The sequence below is a fragment of the Ambystoma mexicanum genome, chromosome 3p (genome assembly GCF_040938575.1).
Source record: "Ambystoma mexicanum isolate Mex_15411 chromosome 3p, UKY_AmexF1_1, whole genome shotgun sequence".
NCBI classification, from domain to species: domain Eukaryota; kingdom Metazoa; phylum Chordata; class Amphibia; order Caudata; family Ambystomatidae; genus Ambystoma; species Ambystoma mexicanum.
Window position 1 is genome coordinate 127,981,312 of NC_090925.1, and position 16,474 is coordinate 127,997,785.

A 16,474-nucleotide genomic window follows, 5' to 3' on the forward strand; every position below is an offset into this window, starting at 1 on the left:
AGCCTGGCCAATCACTGGACGGGGGCGGGCAGGGAGGCGGGAGGAGGAAGGGGAGCCGCAGGAAAGGGACACTTCAGGGCATGGCGGGGCTTGCCGGGGCCACTACTGGCCAAAATGGAGGCAGCCCATGCCCAGTCTCACCTGGAGTGCCGCGCTCACCTGCAATGCCGAGATGGAATGACTAATCCCCCACACTAACGTGAGATGGGGGTTTAGATTCTATTAAAGACAAGGAGGCGATTATTATGCATTACAATCTTTACTCTGAAACCACAGCAGCAAAGAAAAAACTTTTACAAACAAAAAAGTTTCAACAACAGAACTAGATAAAGTTCAATGTCAATGCATGGGGAACTCCCCAAACCATCATGGAGGATAGGTCATACCCTGCAGGGGACCAATGAGCAGGGACCCTCCTTTATATATGTCCATTACTCTAACGCCAACCCCTCTTTCTGCAGCTGACTTGCACCAGACGCCCAATGGAACGGTTGAACTGCGTAGCGCAGAGAAAAAGGATCCAGCGAAACCGGAGATCCCAACCTTTCCGCAGCCTGAAGCAATGAAGAAGTTCTTCTGGATAGGACTTCTCACCCGAAATCACGCACTCCAGAACTTGTAACTGCGATCCACACTCCTGAGCAGAACCTCAACTCGTACCTGTAAGAACAACAAGCAAGAAGGGTGGGTGGTTGGGAAGAACAACAAACCAAAGAATGTTCTCACTTGAACCACCTGTGTACATGCGTATCACAATTGTCATATCATATCATATCATATCCAGGGTGGGTGGGAGGGATAATAATCGCCTCCTTGTCTTTAATAGAATCTAAACCCCCATCTCACGTTAGTGTGGGGGATTAGTCATTCTATGACAAGACAGGAGGCTCATATTATGCAAGTTCAAAGCCCTTGCATCTCATTAGTAAGTACAAAATGATCCAATATAATAGATAATATAATAAAATTAAAGGAAAGGTAACATTTTTTAAATGCTTTCATTAAATCAATCTGTTGACCAATCAGAGAATTGCCCAAGACTAGGTTGCCCGAAAAGCTGTCTTATAAGGCAAAGTCAAATCCACTGCAAGAAAAACAGGAATGTGCCAAATCCAGCGTTCCTTACAGGCCACCAAAACCAACTGGTTAAAAGAGGGGAAAACATTGAACAAAGTTTTCCTATACTAATAGGTTAGGACAAAACCATCTGAAATAAACACCTATGTTGTTCAATCAAATATTCAAAACACTTAAATTCGTACCATTTTTGGGGACCTAGAAAGCAAACCAATGAAAACAAACACCTAGCTCTCCTGGAGATAAAGAAAAGTACCCCATAGGGGTGAAAGTCTTATAGGTTCCATCCCATGCATTAAAGGAAGATATCGTATTAGAAACAGGGCATGTCACAGAACTACACTGGGGAACCAAGAGGGAAAGACAAATCTTCAAAAGGGTAAAATGGGAGTAAAAAATCATTTTTATAAATTTTGTAATAGGACAATCCATCCTGAGCGGAGCTGAAAAGCAATAGAATTAATCTACAATTGTCTTCAGACATATGTGTATACTAAGGAGGGAAGTCTTCTGGAGGCAGAAGCAGAATGGAAGAGAGGGCCCTACCTGAGAAGCTAAACCCGTCAAACCGCCAACACGGAGACCCTCAGACCTCCCGAACTCTTGAAGAAGGACTCTGCTACCATGACAAAAGGCAGATATTATAAACCTGATCCTTAAGAGGCCAAACTTGGCAAGAAGAAAAAATGTATCCAACATCCAATCACTACCATTATAGTGATATCTAAACTCCTTTGTAGGTGTGCCCGGTGCTTGAAACCTTGATCCCTCCTCCCTGGTGATAAATCCCCTAGCGGATCAAAAGTAACCGAAGGAGGACACCAAATTTCCAAAATCTTAGCAAGACTCTAAACTGCAAAGAACTGATCACTAAATGGTTAAACTGAAGGTGTACACCAGAAGAGGTCCAACCTATATTTCAGCCAATTTGCAGATCTTTGAAGCTCACAGCACCCTGAGCTGGCACCTTACTGCAAACAAACTCTTGTGAAAACCCCAAAGGTCCACCTGCCATGCAGGTGACTATGATAATCAAGTCATCAACCAAATATATATCCCAGCACTCTGGTAATCGTAGCGGCAGACACCGTCTGAAAGTTAATGTATAGACTCTGGAACGCATCGTGATAGAGGGTCATAACGTGGATGGGGGATAGTATCACTCCCAGACCCCTCTATCCCACCAAGGGATATTGAGCCTTCCCAAAAGAGGAGAAACCTCCCCCACTTATCCAAAGGAAAAACCTTGCAATCCAGAAAGAAAACTACCCTGAGGACCACATTAAAGCCCCGCTTTACACCGTTAAGAGAAATAAATACCCACTAGCGCCTCTAACCAATCCCCTGACTGGACAGACTCCAGTTAACTTATTGAAATACCAGAGATTAGCACAAAGGAAAGTAACAGACGGGAGGGAAATGCTCAGTGCGAGTCTGCACTGGTCACCCGCCAGAACTCCTGTAAAAAGGAAAAAACTGAAACCATTGGATACTCCCAGAGGTGTAATATTATGATGCAATCTCCCCCAAGGATGGCAGGAAAACTGAGACCATTGGATACTCCCAGAGGCGTAATAATATGATGCAATCTCCCCCAAGGATGGCAGGAAGGGGAATGAGGGGGAAAGAACTCTGGATAATTATCAATGCCCTGTAAATGCAAGGTTGAGAAGAAATCTGGGACCACTGTCCCCTCAAACCCTGAGGTCTGAGTCACTGTATTCATGTGAGGCTGACTGGCCACTAAGGGAATCAGGGGAAGGAAAAACTAAGCACATTGTCCATAGCAAAACAGTACTTATACAGTACTACGAACCCTCAGGTATATGAGTGGTGCTTAACACTACTACGAGCGTTGTGTGGTGTGAGGTGTTCACTTATCGATCTCAGCTGGATAAAAGACTGATGTAGACCTTTCCAAAATTAGGAACCTGTATCAGAACGGTCAGCACGGATATGAAAACAGCACTCTAAAGAGGTTAAGCAACGCTCATGAGGGTACAGAAGCCTGCGTGTACTCCTCGAGCAGAGGAGAAGTTGCAACACACTGTTAGACGGTTAGCTGAACCATAGGCCAAGCTTTGAGAGGAAAAACATGAGGCAGGCGCCAGCAAGTTATTATTTGGCAACTCGTCTAACTGATACCATCAAGTGTTTCCAAACACTCCATCCAAGTAAAACATGGTTGCTCAACTTGTCATGTAAAAAACTGAACGGTTACCCTCGAGCTGACCCTGTCTCCACCAGAAACCAAAAGAATAAGGAATGTCCAATGGGACAAAAGTAGGGGAGAACAAACGTCCCCACTAAAGAGAGCCTTAAGCCCTACAGACCTCAATAGAGGCATAACGCATCATCTTTATTCTTCCTCATGTTGAGAGAAAATACTGTAGCTTAATCAGCACTGGTATTGGGTGGAGCAATTGAGGTCGGGAATCAAAACCTAAGGAAAGGACTGAGTTGTCCTGAAACTAACTAAGGTAAAGGGTGACAGAATTTTTAACTAAAAGATGAATGATAACACCAGATAGATGGTTAGAGAGGAAGGTACAACCCCATATGGGTCTGTTTACAACCACTTCCACACTCTTTTCTTTAAAGCACTTAATAAATAAAGAATATATAATATATGAAATATATATAAAATATCCAAAGAAGAGGGGTTACGCCCTCACAGGGGACCGAATCCCCGGCCCTTATATAAGCTGATACTCACTGAGCTTTCTGGGCCACTGACAATTCTGAAAAAACGCAAATGTGTTCCAGTCAACACTTAAACATATTGTTTATCAAAGCGTACACTGAGCAAGTGCACCTCAACTGCTCACCCCAGCAGGGTGAGGCAACCAATAGTACACGAGGGAGCACCTCGCAGTAGGAACAAGGCGAAGCCTGAAACCGAGCAGGTTACTGCACGCCTACAAGACCAAACAATGGCGTCAGCCATATGCAGCACCTAAACAAAGCTGCCGACCTTAAGGAAGGAATACACTGAGCAAGTGCACCTCCAACTGCTCGCCCGAGCAGGGCGTGATAATCAGCAGTACACGAGGGGGTAACCTCGCATTAGAACTCAGGCAGAGCCTGAAACCGAGCAGGTTATGGTGCATGCCAGTTAAGGTAATTACCCAAGTTGCCCACTTTAAGGGAGGAAACACTGAGCAAGTGTACCTCAACTGCTCACCCTAGCAGGGTGTGGACACAGCCGTATACAAGGGGACCCCTCGCAGAAACCCCAGGCAACCTTGCCACCGAGCAGGTGACTGCACCTTTCCAGGGAAGATAACCCAAACAAAAGAAAACTGTCAAGTTGAAGGTAGGATACACTGAGCAAGTGCACCTCCAACTGCTCGCCCGAGCAGGGTGTGATAATCAGCAGTACACGAGGGGGTAACCTCGCAATAGAATCAGGCTGAACCTGAAACCGAACTTATGGCACCTACAGTGAAGGCAAAGCACATAACTTAAGAAATAAGTAAATGAATAAATAAACAAAGAAAATAAAATAAAACTGCAGACTGGCAGTGCATCGGGCTCTTGCGCTGGATGGTCAGACTTTGACCTAACAAACCCACAGTCTATCAGTAAACATTCTTTCTTTCCAGCACTAAAGGTAAGGAAATGTGTTGTGTCACCAGGGATACGAAATTACAAACATTTAACAAAACCACATTTTTACTATTAAAATGTTTGTGCTATAATCTTTCTGAAGAAGTCATGAACCAACCAAATGCCCATTAGGAAATCCCTGCTCAACTGAGCAAAAAAGGTGACAATCAAATACCTCCATTGTAAAATACAATTATTTAAAATATAACAATTAAAATATCTAATCTTAAAATATACAAATAAACATGCGCTGGTCGGCCGCGAACCGGGGTCTTCCTGCATGGGAGACCTGCAGCTCTATATTTGAGCTAACTTGGCTCAGTACTGAAACAGAGGCTTTTGTTACAAACATAAGCCACAGGGGCAGGCCGAACCCAAAGCCTGCAGCACCTGGAATCCCCAGGTGACCATAAATCTGTCAAGGGGCACGAATTCAAACAGGCGAAATGAAGAGGGAACAGTGTAAACAACACTGCTCTCGCGCACGCAGGGAGCGAGTTGATTAATGCACTAGAAACACCTGAGTTTACAAGCGCGAGAAATTTTTAAAGAAGAAATATGTTAGAGAGCTCCCTCGAACTCACAACCTCATGGACTGTAGTCCGAAATTCAACCATTGCACCACTGCTTCAGATGAAACACGAAGTATGAGCATAATACATATTTTCTTTTTGAAAGACACCAAAATGAAACCAACGGCCGCACGCGGCTATCCAGATACATTGTATCAAATACACGAATTCCTTTATAATAAAAGGTAATTAACACATATTTACCATATAAATAATATATGTCATATTCAAACTAATAAAGCCTACTACTGACAAACAATGTAAGACACAACTGAAAGGGGTGACTTAGCTCTGTGGTGTCAGCAGCAAAGAAAGGGGGGTTGGCGTTAGAGTAATGGACATATATAAAGGAGGGTCCCTGCTCATTGGTCCCCTGCAGGGTATGACCTATCCTCCATGATGGTTTGGGGAGTTCCCCATGCATTGACATTGAACTTTATCTAGTTCTGTTGTTGAAACTTTTTTGTTTGTAAAAGTTTTTTCTTTGCTGCTGTGGTTTCAGAGTAAAGATTGTAATGCATAATATGAGCCTCCTGTCTTGTCATAGAATCAGGCGTGCAGGGACCGCTGGCAACTCCACATTCAACACTGCCTCAGCCTGACCAATCACTGGACGGGGCGGGCAGGGAGGCTGGAGGAGGGAGGGGAGCCGCAAGAAAAGGACGCTTCGGGGCATGGTGGGGCTTGCCGGGGCCACTACTGGCCAAAATGGAGGCAGCCCATTCCCCAGTCTCACCTGGAGTGCCGCGCTCACCTGCAACGCCGAGATAGAATCAGGCATGCAGGGAGCGCTGGCAACTCCACATTCAACACAGGCCTCAGCCTAGCCAATCACTGCACGGGGGCGGGCAGGGAGGCGGGAAGGGAGGGGAGCCGCAAGAAAGGGACGCTTCGGGGCATGGCGGGGCTTGCCGGGGCCTCTACTGGCCAAAATGGAGGCAGCCATGCCCAGTCTAACCTGGAGTGCCGTGCTCACCTGCAACGCCGAGATGGAATCAGGCGTGCAGGGAGCACTGGCAACTCCTGATTCAATACAGGCCTGCCTCAGCCTGGCCAATCACTGGACGGGGCGGGCAGGGAGGCGGGAGGGGAGGGGAGCAGCAAGAAAGGGATGCATCGGGGCACGGCGGGGCTTGCCGGGGCCACTACTGGCCAAAATGGAGGCAGCCCATGCCCCAGTCTCACCTGGAGTGCTGCGCTCACCTGCAACGCCGAGATGGAATCAGGCGTGCAGGGAGCGCTGGCAACTCCAGATTCATCATAGGCCTCAGCCTGGCCAATCACTGGACGCGGGCGGGCAGGGAGGCGGGAGGCGGGAGGGGAGGGGAGCCGCAAGAAAGGGACGCTTCGGGGCATGGCGGGGCTTGCCGGGGCCACTACTGGCCAAAATGGAGGCAGCCCATGCCCAGTCTCACCTAGAGTGCCGCGCTCACCTGCAACGCCTAGATGGAATCAGGCATGCAAGGAACGCTGGCAACTCCACATTCAACACAGGCCTCAGCCTGGCCAATCACTGGACGGGGGCGGGCAGGGAGGCGGGAGGAGGGAGGTGCGGGGAGCCGCAAGAAAAGGATGATTCGGGGCATGGTGGGGCTTGCCGGTGCCACTACTGGCCAAAATGGAGGCAGCCCATGCCCAGTCTCACCTGGAGTGCCGCGCTCTCCTGCAACGCCGAGATGGAATCAGGCGTGCAGGGAGCGCTGGCAACTACACATTCAACACAGGCCTCAGCCTGGCCAATCACTGGACGGGGGCTGGCAGGGAGGCGGGAGGAGGGAGGGGAAGGGAGCCGCACGAAAGGGATGCTTCGGGGCACGGCGGGGCTTGCTGGGGCCACTACTGGCCAAAATGGAGGCAGCCCATGCCCCAGTCTCACCTGGAGTGCCGCGCTCACCTGCAACGCCGAGATGGAATCAGGCGTGCAGGGAGCGCTGGCAACTCCAGATTCATCACAGGCCTCAGCCTGGCCAATCACTGGACGGGGGCGGGCAAGGAGGCGGGAGGAGGAAGGGGAACCGCAGGAAAGGGACACTTCAGGGCATGGCGGGGCTTGCCGGGGCCACTACTGGCCAAAATGGAGGCAGCCCATGCCCAGTCTCACCTGGAGTGCCGCGCTCACCTGCAATGCCGAGATGGAATCAGGCGTGCAGGGACCGCTGGCAACTCCACATTCAACACTGCCTCAGCCTGACCAATCACTGGACGGGGCGGGCAGGGAGGCTGGAGGAGGGAGGGGAGCCGCAAGAAAAGGACGCTTCGGGGCATGGTGGGGCTTGCCGGGGCCACTACTGGCCAAAATGGAGGCAGCCCATTCCCCAGTCTCACCTGGAGTGCCGCGCTCACCTGCAACGCCGAGATACAATCAGGCATGCAGGGACCGCTGGCAACTCCACATTCAACACAGACCTCAGCCTGGCCAATCACTGGACAGGGGCAGGCAGGGAGGCGGGAGGGGAGGGGAGCCGCAAGAAAGGGATGCTTCGGGGCATGCCGGGGCCACTACTGGCCAAAATGGAGGCAGCCCATGCCCAGTCTAACCTGGAGTGCCGCGCTCACCTGCAACGCCGAGATGGAATCAGGCATGCAGGGAGCGCTGGCAACTCCACATTCAACACAGGCCTCAGCCTGGCCAATCACTGGACGGGGGCGGGCAGGGAGGCGGGAGGAGGGAGGGGAGGGGAGCTGCAAGAAAGGGATGCTTCGGGGCATGGAGGGACTTGCCGGGGCCACTACTGGCCAAAATGGAGGCAGCCCATGCCCCAGTCTCACCTGGAGTGCCGCGCTCACCTGCAATACCAAGATGGAATCAGGCGTGCAGGGAGCGCTGGCAACTCCACATTCAACACAGGCCTCAGCCTGGCCAATCACTGGATGGGGGCGGGCAGGGAGGCAGGAGGAGGAAGGGGAGCCGCAAGAAAGGGACACTTGGGGCATGTCGGGGCTTGCCGGGGCCAGTACTGGCCAAAATGGAGGCAGCCAATGCCCAGTCTCACCTGGAGTGCCGCGCTCACCTGCAACGCCGAGATGTAATCAGGCGTGCCGGGAGCGCTGGTAACTCCCCATTCAACACAGGCCTCAGCCTGGCCAATCACTGCACGGGGGTGGGCAGGGAGGCGGGAGGAGGGAGGAGAGTGGAGCTGCAAGAAAGGGACGCTTCGGGGCATGGCGGGGCTTGCCGGGGCCACTACTGGCCAAAATGGAGGCAGCCCATGCCCAGTCTCACCTGGAGTGCCGCACTCACCTGCAATGGCGAGATGAAATCAGGCGTGCAGGGAGCGCTGGCAACACCACATTCAACACAGGCCTCAGCCTGGCCAATCACTGGACGGGGCGGGCAGGGAGGCGGGAGGAGGGAGGGGAGTGGAGGCACAAGAAAGGGATGCTTCGGGGCATGGCGGGGCTTGCCAGGGCCACTACTGGCCAAAGTGGAGGCAGCCCATGCCCAGTCTCACCTGGAGTGGTGCGCTCACCTGCAACGCCGAGATAGAATCAGGCATGCAGGGAGCGCTGGCAACTCCACATTCAACACAGGCCTCAGCCTGGCCAATCACTGGATTTAGGCGGGCAGGGAGGCGGGAGGGGAGGGGAGCAGCAAGAAAGGGACACTTCGGGGCATGGTGGGGCTTGCCGGGGCCATTACTGGCCAAAATGGAGGCAGCCCATGCCCAGTCTCACCTGGAGTGCAGCGCTCACCTGCAACGCCGAGATGGAATCAGGCGTGCAGGGAGCGCTGGTAACTCCCCATTCAACACAGGCCTCAGCCTGGCCAGTCACTGGGCGGGGGCGGGCAGGGAGGCGGGAGGAGGAAGGGGAGCCGCAAGAAAGGGACACTTCGGGGCATGGCGGGGCTTGCCGGGGCCACTACTGGCCAAAATGGAGGCAGCCCATGCCCAGTCTCACCTGGAGTGGCGCGCTCACCTGCAACGCCGAGATAGAATCAGGCTTGCAGGGAGCGCTGGCAACTCCACATTCAACACAGGCCTCAGCCTGGCCAATCACTGGACGGGGGCGGGCAGGAAGGCGGGAGGGGAGTGGAGCCGCAAGAAAGGGATGCTTCAGAGCATGGCTGGGCTTGCTCGGGCCACTACTGGCCAAAATGGAGGCAGCCCATTGTTAGGGAGAATTCTCTATTTAGGCTGAATTTCCCTACCTAGTGAGTCCCCCAGCAGCTTTGCTGGATTTCTGGGGTTTTCTTTTTTTCTCCTGCCAAGAGTGAGACTCTTTTACCCTCACTCTTGGACATGTTGAACTGTGTTATCTTGGTCAAACCTTGTGTTGAATGGGCTATGGGGTCTTTTACTCCATAGGGCCGCATGTATTTTTGTGATGTGGGTTACACAGCACCCTCTGTGCAGTAACCCAGGGGTGTCCTAGGGACTCCCCAACATAGACTCCATACCCTGGGACTGACTACTGTCTCCCAGGGCATGTAAAGTCACCCAAGACTTTACTAGTCTTAAATCCTGAACAGAACCAGTACAAACCATCATATTGTGGACGTACTGACTGGGGCAATTCAATTGCCCCAGGGTCTGTTAGTCGAGGGGGCACGTCTCCGTCCCCCCTGATCGAGTTTTGGCTGGTGGCAGTGGAAACTACTTTTTATATTCGACCGCGAATATTTCCCTATGGGATTTCCCATTGTTTTAGGCTAACACATTTAATTATTTATTTACGGTAGCCTTAAACATACCGCCGGTTTATATATTTATTATTATAACTCCGGTTGGGTTTTTTTTGCCAAAACCTGATTCTAAAATGGCGTTGGTGTTCGCCTCTGTAACTCTGACCCAAAGTGGAGCCCTTTGTTCCACTTTTGGCGGGCTTCTCCACAGAAGCCCTCCAAAGTGGTGCCACTCTGTCTGGGGTACTTAGGAGGGGTGGAGGGGGATTTAGGCACCCTGGACTGAGTTACCTTGGTAACTCAAGTCGCACTCCGTCCTGATTGGCCCAAGTGGTGAGCCGCCCAGCTCACCACTTAGCATGTTTGAGTGACAGCTAGGCTGGGTGAATGGGGGTTTGCTGCATAAAAGCAGGGCTTTGGGGACTGGAACTTCAGAAGTCGCCACAGGACAAAGAATCCGACGAGGGAAGAGCTGAGCCAACCTGCTTCGACGACACCAACCGGTGGAGCCCTGCTGAACCGTCTCACCACTTTTCCCAACGACCGAGGAGAACTCTTAACGGAGTGGCTCCTTCCCTTGACTGGTGGGGACAACCAGTTTTCACCTTCTTTCCGCTTCTTCGAGGTATCTCGTGGCCGCCTTGCCCGTGCCAAGCACCCCGGCAACCGGAATACCACGCTTTTACCCCAAACCGCGAAAGTCGGTACAACCCTTTAACCGGAGGACTCCGCAGCTGGTTTCTTCCCGGGCAGTGCAACGACCTTCCTCTTCTGCTCTTCAGCGAGATTTTCTTCTCCCCTGACCGACGTCGAGCCTTGCTGCCACTGCCTGGAACAACTGCCACCGCTGGAGGATCCTTTCCGCTTAAGGTACCGTGTTCCGCCTGGCTTCCCTTGCCACCGACTGTACGGGGTAGATTTAGTCCGCGGCTTTCGAACCTGGGAGTGCCTGGGACACTTTGGCTAAACTTTCCAAGCCACTCTAAACTCTTTCTAACTCTTTGCAAGACTTTGAATCTCTAACAACAGTGTGATCTTGGGCACATTTTCGCTCCGGCTACTCTAAGAGTGGGCCCTGCCTAGTGACTTTTGCTCACCTGTGACTTTGTACTTCTTTGAGCCTATTGCAAGTGTTCTGAATCTTAGAGTGGTGTGTTTAACCTATTTTCTGTGTCTTTCTACCCCTTTCTTGAATCTACTAGAGTGTCATCTAACGTTAAGCACTCACCTCTGTTTGAATTATGTGGTGTTAACCTAGAGTTGTCTAGATAGGAGAAAGGATTGAAGCTGCTTTTCTTATAACTGTGTTTGAAGTGTTTTACTATATTTTGCTAGAGTGTTTTCATCTTATGTGTTTTTAAAATAAATAACTATATACTTTTGAAACCAAGCTCTGGTCAGTGTTTGTTTGTGCTATGGTGTTTTAGTACCTATGGTGTATACTTTACATACTGCCTAACTCTTCTTGAGGGAAGTCTGACTGCTCAGCCACAGCTACCAGGTAAATCTGGGTGGTACAGACTGCTACCAAGTGGGTTTACTGCTATACCTGTAGTCTTAAATCTTTTGCAGTGTTCCCCAAGGGAACTGCACAGGTTTCTGCCTAACACCCATGCCCAGTCTCACCTGGAGTGCCGCGCTCACCTGCAACGCCGAGATGGAATCAGGCGTGCAGGGAGCGCTGGCAACTCCACATTCAACACAGGCCTCAGCCTGGCCAATCACTGGACAGGGGCGGACAGGGAGGCGGGAGGGGCGAGGGGAGCCACAAGAAAGGGACCCTTCGGGGAATGGCGGGGCTTGCCGGGGTCACTACTGGCCAAAATGGAGGCAGCCCATGCCCAGTCTCACCTGGAGTGCCGCGCTCACCTGCAACGCCGAGATGGAATCAGGCGTGCAGCGAGCGCTGGCAACTCCACATTCAACACAGGCCTCAGCCTGGCCAATCACTGGACGGGGGCGGGCAGGGAGGCGGGAGGAGGGAGGGGAGTGGAGCCGCAAGAAAGGGACACTCTGGGGCATGGCGGGGCTTGCCGGGGCCACTACTGGCCAAAATGGAGGCAGCCCATGCCCAGTCTCACCTGGAGTGGCGCGCTCACCTGCAACGCCGAGATAGAATCAGGCATGCAGGGAGCGCTGGCAACTCCACATTCAACACAGGCCTCAGCCTGGCCAATCACTGGACGGGGGCGGGCAGGAAGGCGGGAGGAGGGAGGGGAGGGGAGCCGCAAGAAAGGGATGCTTCAGAGCATGGCGGGGCTTGCCGGTGCCACTACTGGCCACAACGGAGGCAGCCCATGCCCAGTCTCACCTGGAGTGCCACGCTCACCTGCAACGTCGAGATGGAATCAGGCGTGCAGGGAGCGCTGGCAACTCCACATTCAACACAGGCCTCAGCCTGGCCAATCACTGGACGGGGGCGGGCAGGGAGGCGGGAGGAGGGAGGGCAGGGGAGCCGCAAGAAAGGGATGCTTCAAGCATGGCGGGGCTTGCCGGGGCCACTACTGGCCAAAATGGAGGCAGCCAATGCCCAGTCTCACCTGGAGTGCCGCGCTCACCTGCAACACCGAGATGGAATCGGGCGTGCAGGGAGCGCTGGCAACTCCACTTTCAACACAGGCCTCAGCCTGGCCAATCACTGCACGGGGGTGGGCAGGGAGGCGGGAGGAGGGAGGAGAGTGGAGCTGCAAGAAAGGGACGCTTCGGGGCATGGCGGGGCTTGCCGGGGCCACTACTGGCCAAAATGGAGGCAGCCCATGCCCAGTCTCACCTGGAGTGCCGCGCTCACCTGCAATGGCGAGATGAAATCAGGCGTGCAGGGAGCGCCGGCAACACCACATTCAACACAGGCCTCAGCCTGGCCAATCACTGGACGGGGCGGGCAGGGAGGCGGGAGGAGGGAGGGGAGTGGAGGCGCAAGAAAGGGACGCTTCGGGGCATGGCGGGGCTTGCCAGGGCCACTACTGGCCAAAATGGAGGCAGCCCATGCCCAGTCTCACCTGGAGTGGTGCGCTCACCTGCAACGCCGAGATAGAATCAGGCTTGCAGGGAGCGCTGGCAACTACACATTCAACACAGGCCTCAGCCTGGCCAATCACTGGACGGGGGCTGGCAGGGAGGCGGGAGGAGGGAGGGGAAGGGAGCCGCAAGAAAGGGATGCTTCGGGGCACGGCGGGGCTTGCCGGGGCCACTACTGGCCAAAATGGAGGCAGCCCATGCCCCAGTCTCACCTGGAGTGCCGTGCTCACCTGCAACGCCGAGATAGAATCAGGCATGCAGGGAGCGCTGGCAACTCCACATTCAACACAGGCCTCAGCCTGGCCAATCACTGGATTTAGGCGGGCAGGGAGGCGGGAGGGGAGGGGAGCAGCAAGAAAGGGACACTTCGGGGCATGGTGGGGCTTGCCGGGGCCATTACTGGCCAAAATGGAGGCAGCCCATGCCCAGTCTCACCTGGAGTGCAGCGCTCACCTGCAACGCCGAGATGGAATCAGGCGTGCAGGGAGCGCTGGTAACTCCCCATTCAACACAGGCCTCAGCCTGGCCAGTCACTGGACGGGGGCGGGCAGGGAGGCGGGAGGAGGAAGGGGAGCCGCAAGAAAGGGACACTTCGGGGCATGGCGGGGCTTGCCGGGGCCACTACTGGCCAAAATGGAGGCAGCCCATGCCCAGTCTCACCTGGAGTGGCGCGCTCACCTGCAACGCCGAGATAGAATCAGGCTTGCAGGGAGCGCTGGCAACTCCACATTCAACACAGGCCTCAGCCTGGCCAATCACTGGACGGGGGCGGGCAGGAAGGCGGGAGGGGAGCGGAGCCGCAAGAAAGGGATGCTTCAGAGCATGGCTGGGCTTGCTCGGGCCACTACTGGCCAAAATGGAGGCAGCCCATGCCCAGTCTCACCTGGAGTGCCGCGCTCACCTGCAACGCCGAGATGGAATCAGGCGTGCAGGGAGCGCTGGCAACTCCACATTCAACACAGGCCTCAGCCTGGCCAATCACTGGACAGGGGCGGACAGGGAGGCGGGAGGGACGAGGGGAGCCACAAGAAAGGGACCCTTCGGGGAATGGCGGGGCTTGCCGGGGTCACTACTGGCTAAAATGGAGGCAGCCCATGCCCAGTCTCACCTGGAGTGCCGCGCTCACCTGCAACGCCGAGATGGAATCAGGCGTGCAGCGAGCGCTGGCAACACCACATTCAACACAGGCCTCAGCCTGGCCAATCACTGGACGGGGGCGGGCAGGGAGGCGGGAGGAGGGAGGGGAGTGGAGCCGCAAGAAAGGGACACTCCGGGGCATGGCGGGGCTTGCCGGGGCCACTACTGGCCAAAATGGAGGCAGCCCATGCCCAGTCTCACCTGGAGTGGCGCGCTCCCCTGCAACGCCGAGATAGAATCAGGCATGCAGGGAGCGCTGGCAACTCCACATTCAACACAGGCCTCAGCCTGGCCAATCACTGGACGGGGGCGGGCAGGAAGGCGGGAGGAGGGAGGGGAGGGGAGCCGCAAGAAAGGGATGCTTCAGAGCATGGCGGGGCTTGCCGGTGCCACTACTGGCCACAACGGAGGCAGCTAATGCCCAGTCTCACCTGGAGTGCTGCGCTCACCTGCAACGCCGAGATGGAATCAGGCGTGCAGGGAGCGCTGGCAACTCCATATTCAACACAGGCCTCAGCCTGGCCAATCACTGGACGGGGCGGGCAGTGAGGCAGGAGGAGGAAGGGGAGCCGCAAGAAAGGGACACTTTGGGGCATGGCGGGGCTTGCCGGGGCGACTACTGGCCAAAATGGAGGAAGCCCATGTCCAGTCTCACCTGGAGTGCTGCGCTCACCTGCAACGCCGAGATGGAATCAGGCGTGCAGGGAGCGCTGGCAACTCCACATTCAACACAGGCCTCAACCTTTGCCAATCACTGGATGGGGGCGGGCAGGGAGGCAGGAGGAGGGACGGGAGGGGAGCCGCAAGAAAGGGACGCTTCGGGGCATGGCGGGGCTTGCCGGGGCCTGTACAGGCCAAAATGGAGGCAGCCCATGCCCAGTCTCACCTGGAGTGCCACGCTCACCTGCAACGTCGAGATGGAATCAGGCGTGCAGGGAGCGCTGGCAACTCCACATTCAACACAGGCCTCAGCCTAGCCAATCACTGGACGGGGGCGGGCAGAGAGGCGGGAGGAGGGAGGGCAGGGGAGCCGCAAGAAAGGGATGCTTCAAGCATGGCGGGGCTTGCCGGGGCCACTACTGGCCAAAATGGAGGCAGCCAATGCCCAGTCTCACCTGGAGTGCCGCGCTCACCTGCAACACCGAGATGGAATCAGGCGTGCAGGGAGCACTGGCAACTCCACTTTCAACACAGGCCTCAGCCTGGCCAATCACTGCACGGGGGTGGGCAGGGAGGCGGGAGGAGGGAGGAGAGTGGAGCTGCAAGAAAGGGACGCTTCGGGGCATGGCGGGGCTTGCCGGGGCCACTACTGGCCAAAATGGAGGCAGCCCATGCCCAGTCTCACCTGGAGTGCCGCGCTCACCTGCAATGGCGAGATGAAATCAGGCGTGCAGGGAGCGCTGGCAACTCCACATTCAACACAGGCCTCAGCCTGGCCAATGTCTGGACGAGGGCGGGCTGGGAGGCAGGAGGAGGAAGGGGAGCCGAAAGAAAGGGACACTTCGGGGCATGGCGGGGCTTGCCGGGGCCACTACTGGCCAAAATGGAGGCAGCCCATGTCCAGTCTCAACTGGAGTGCCGCGCTCACCTGCAACGCCGAGATGGAATCAGGCGTGCAGGGAGCGCTGGCAACTCCACATTCAACACAGGCCTCAGCCTGGCCAATCACTGGACGGGGCCGGGCAGGGAGGCGGGAGGAGGGAGGGCAGGGGAGCCGCAAGAAAGGGACACTTCGGGGCATGGTGGGGCTTGCCGGGGCGACTACTGGCCAAAATGGAGGCAGCCCATGCCCAGTCTCACCTTGAGTGCCGCACTCACCTGCAACGCCGAGATGGAATCAGGCGTGCAGGGAGCGCTGGCAACTCCACATTCAACACAGGCCTAGGCCTGGCCAATCGCTGAACGGGGATGGGCAGGGAGGCTCGAGGGGGGAGGGGAGCCGCAAGAAAGCATAGCTCTCAACTCACCCGCTTTTGGCGGGTGACACCCGCCAAAAGCATCCACACACCCGCCCACCCGCCAGCTCCTTGGTTTCACCCGCCTTCCCCCACCTCACGAGACTCAGTAGCACTGCGCATGCGTGCTGCTGGCTCTGGGCGCAGGCATCTGGCATGTTTAATGAGCCAGTGCGCGGGAAACGAAAGTTGTTTGGTTTCTTGCGTGCGACGTGCATCCTGCAAGCTTTTTCGCCTGAGACAGACGACCTTGTTTCGGAGTGGAGTGCCTGCCTGCCTGCTGCTGCAGCCTTGGATCCAAGGACTCTGAGCCACTGCTGCCTGCCGCCTTAGAATTCCGTCGTGGAGGCGAGGAGGATTACTTCAGGAAAACAAAGCCAGCCTCCAGGTAAGAAAAGTGCTGTCAGCCCCACTACGTAACTTGCCAACATTCTGTGACCAAAAAAATGTAGGATTTTTCACGTTTCAAAAATAATTCACTG

The 16,474-nt window shown here is 55.0% G+C and overlaps 1 long non-coding RNA gene across 1 annotated transcript; it reads right to left on the reverse strand.

The window, feature by feature from the left end:
- Positions 1 to 240: 240 nt before the first annotated feature.
- On the reverse strand, positions 241 to 5,561 carry LOC138580157 (uncharacterized). Its single transcript, XR_011304187.1, has 2 exons — positions 5,463 to 5,561; positions 241 to 660 (listed from the first exon to the last, which is right to left on the reverse strand). It is a non-coding gene; the product is annotated as an uncharacterized lncRNA (long non-coding RNA).
- Between the last annotated feature and the right edge of the window lie 10,913 nt (positions 5,562 to 16,474).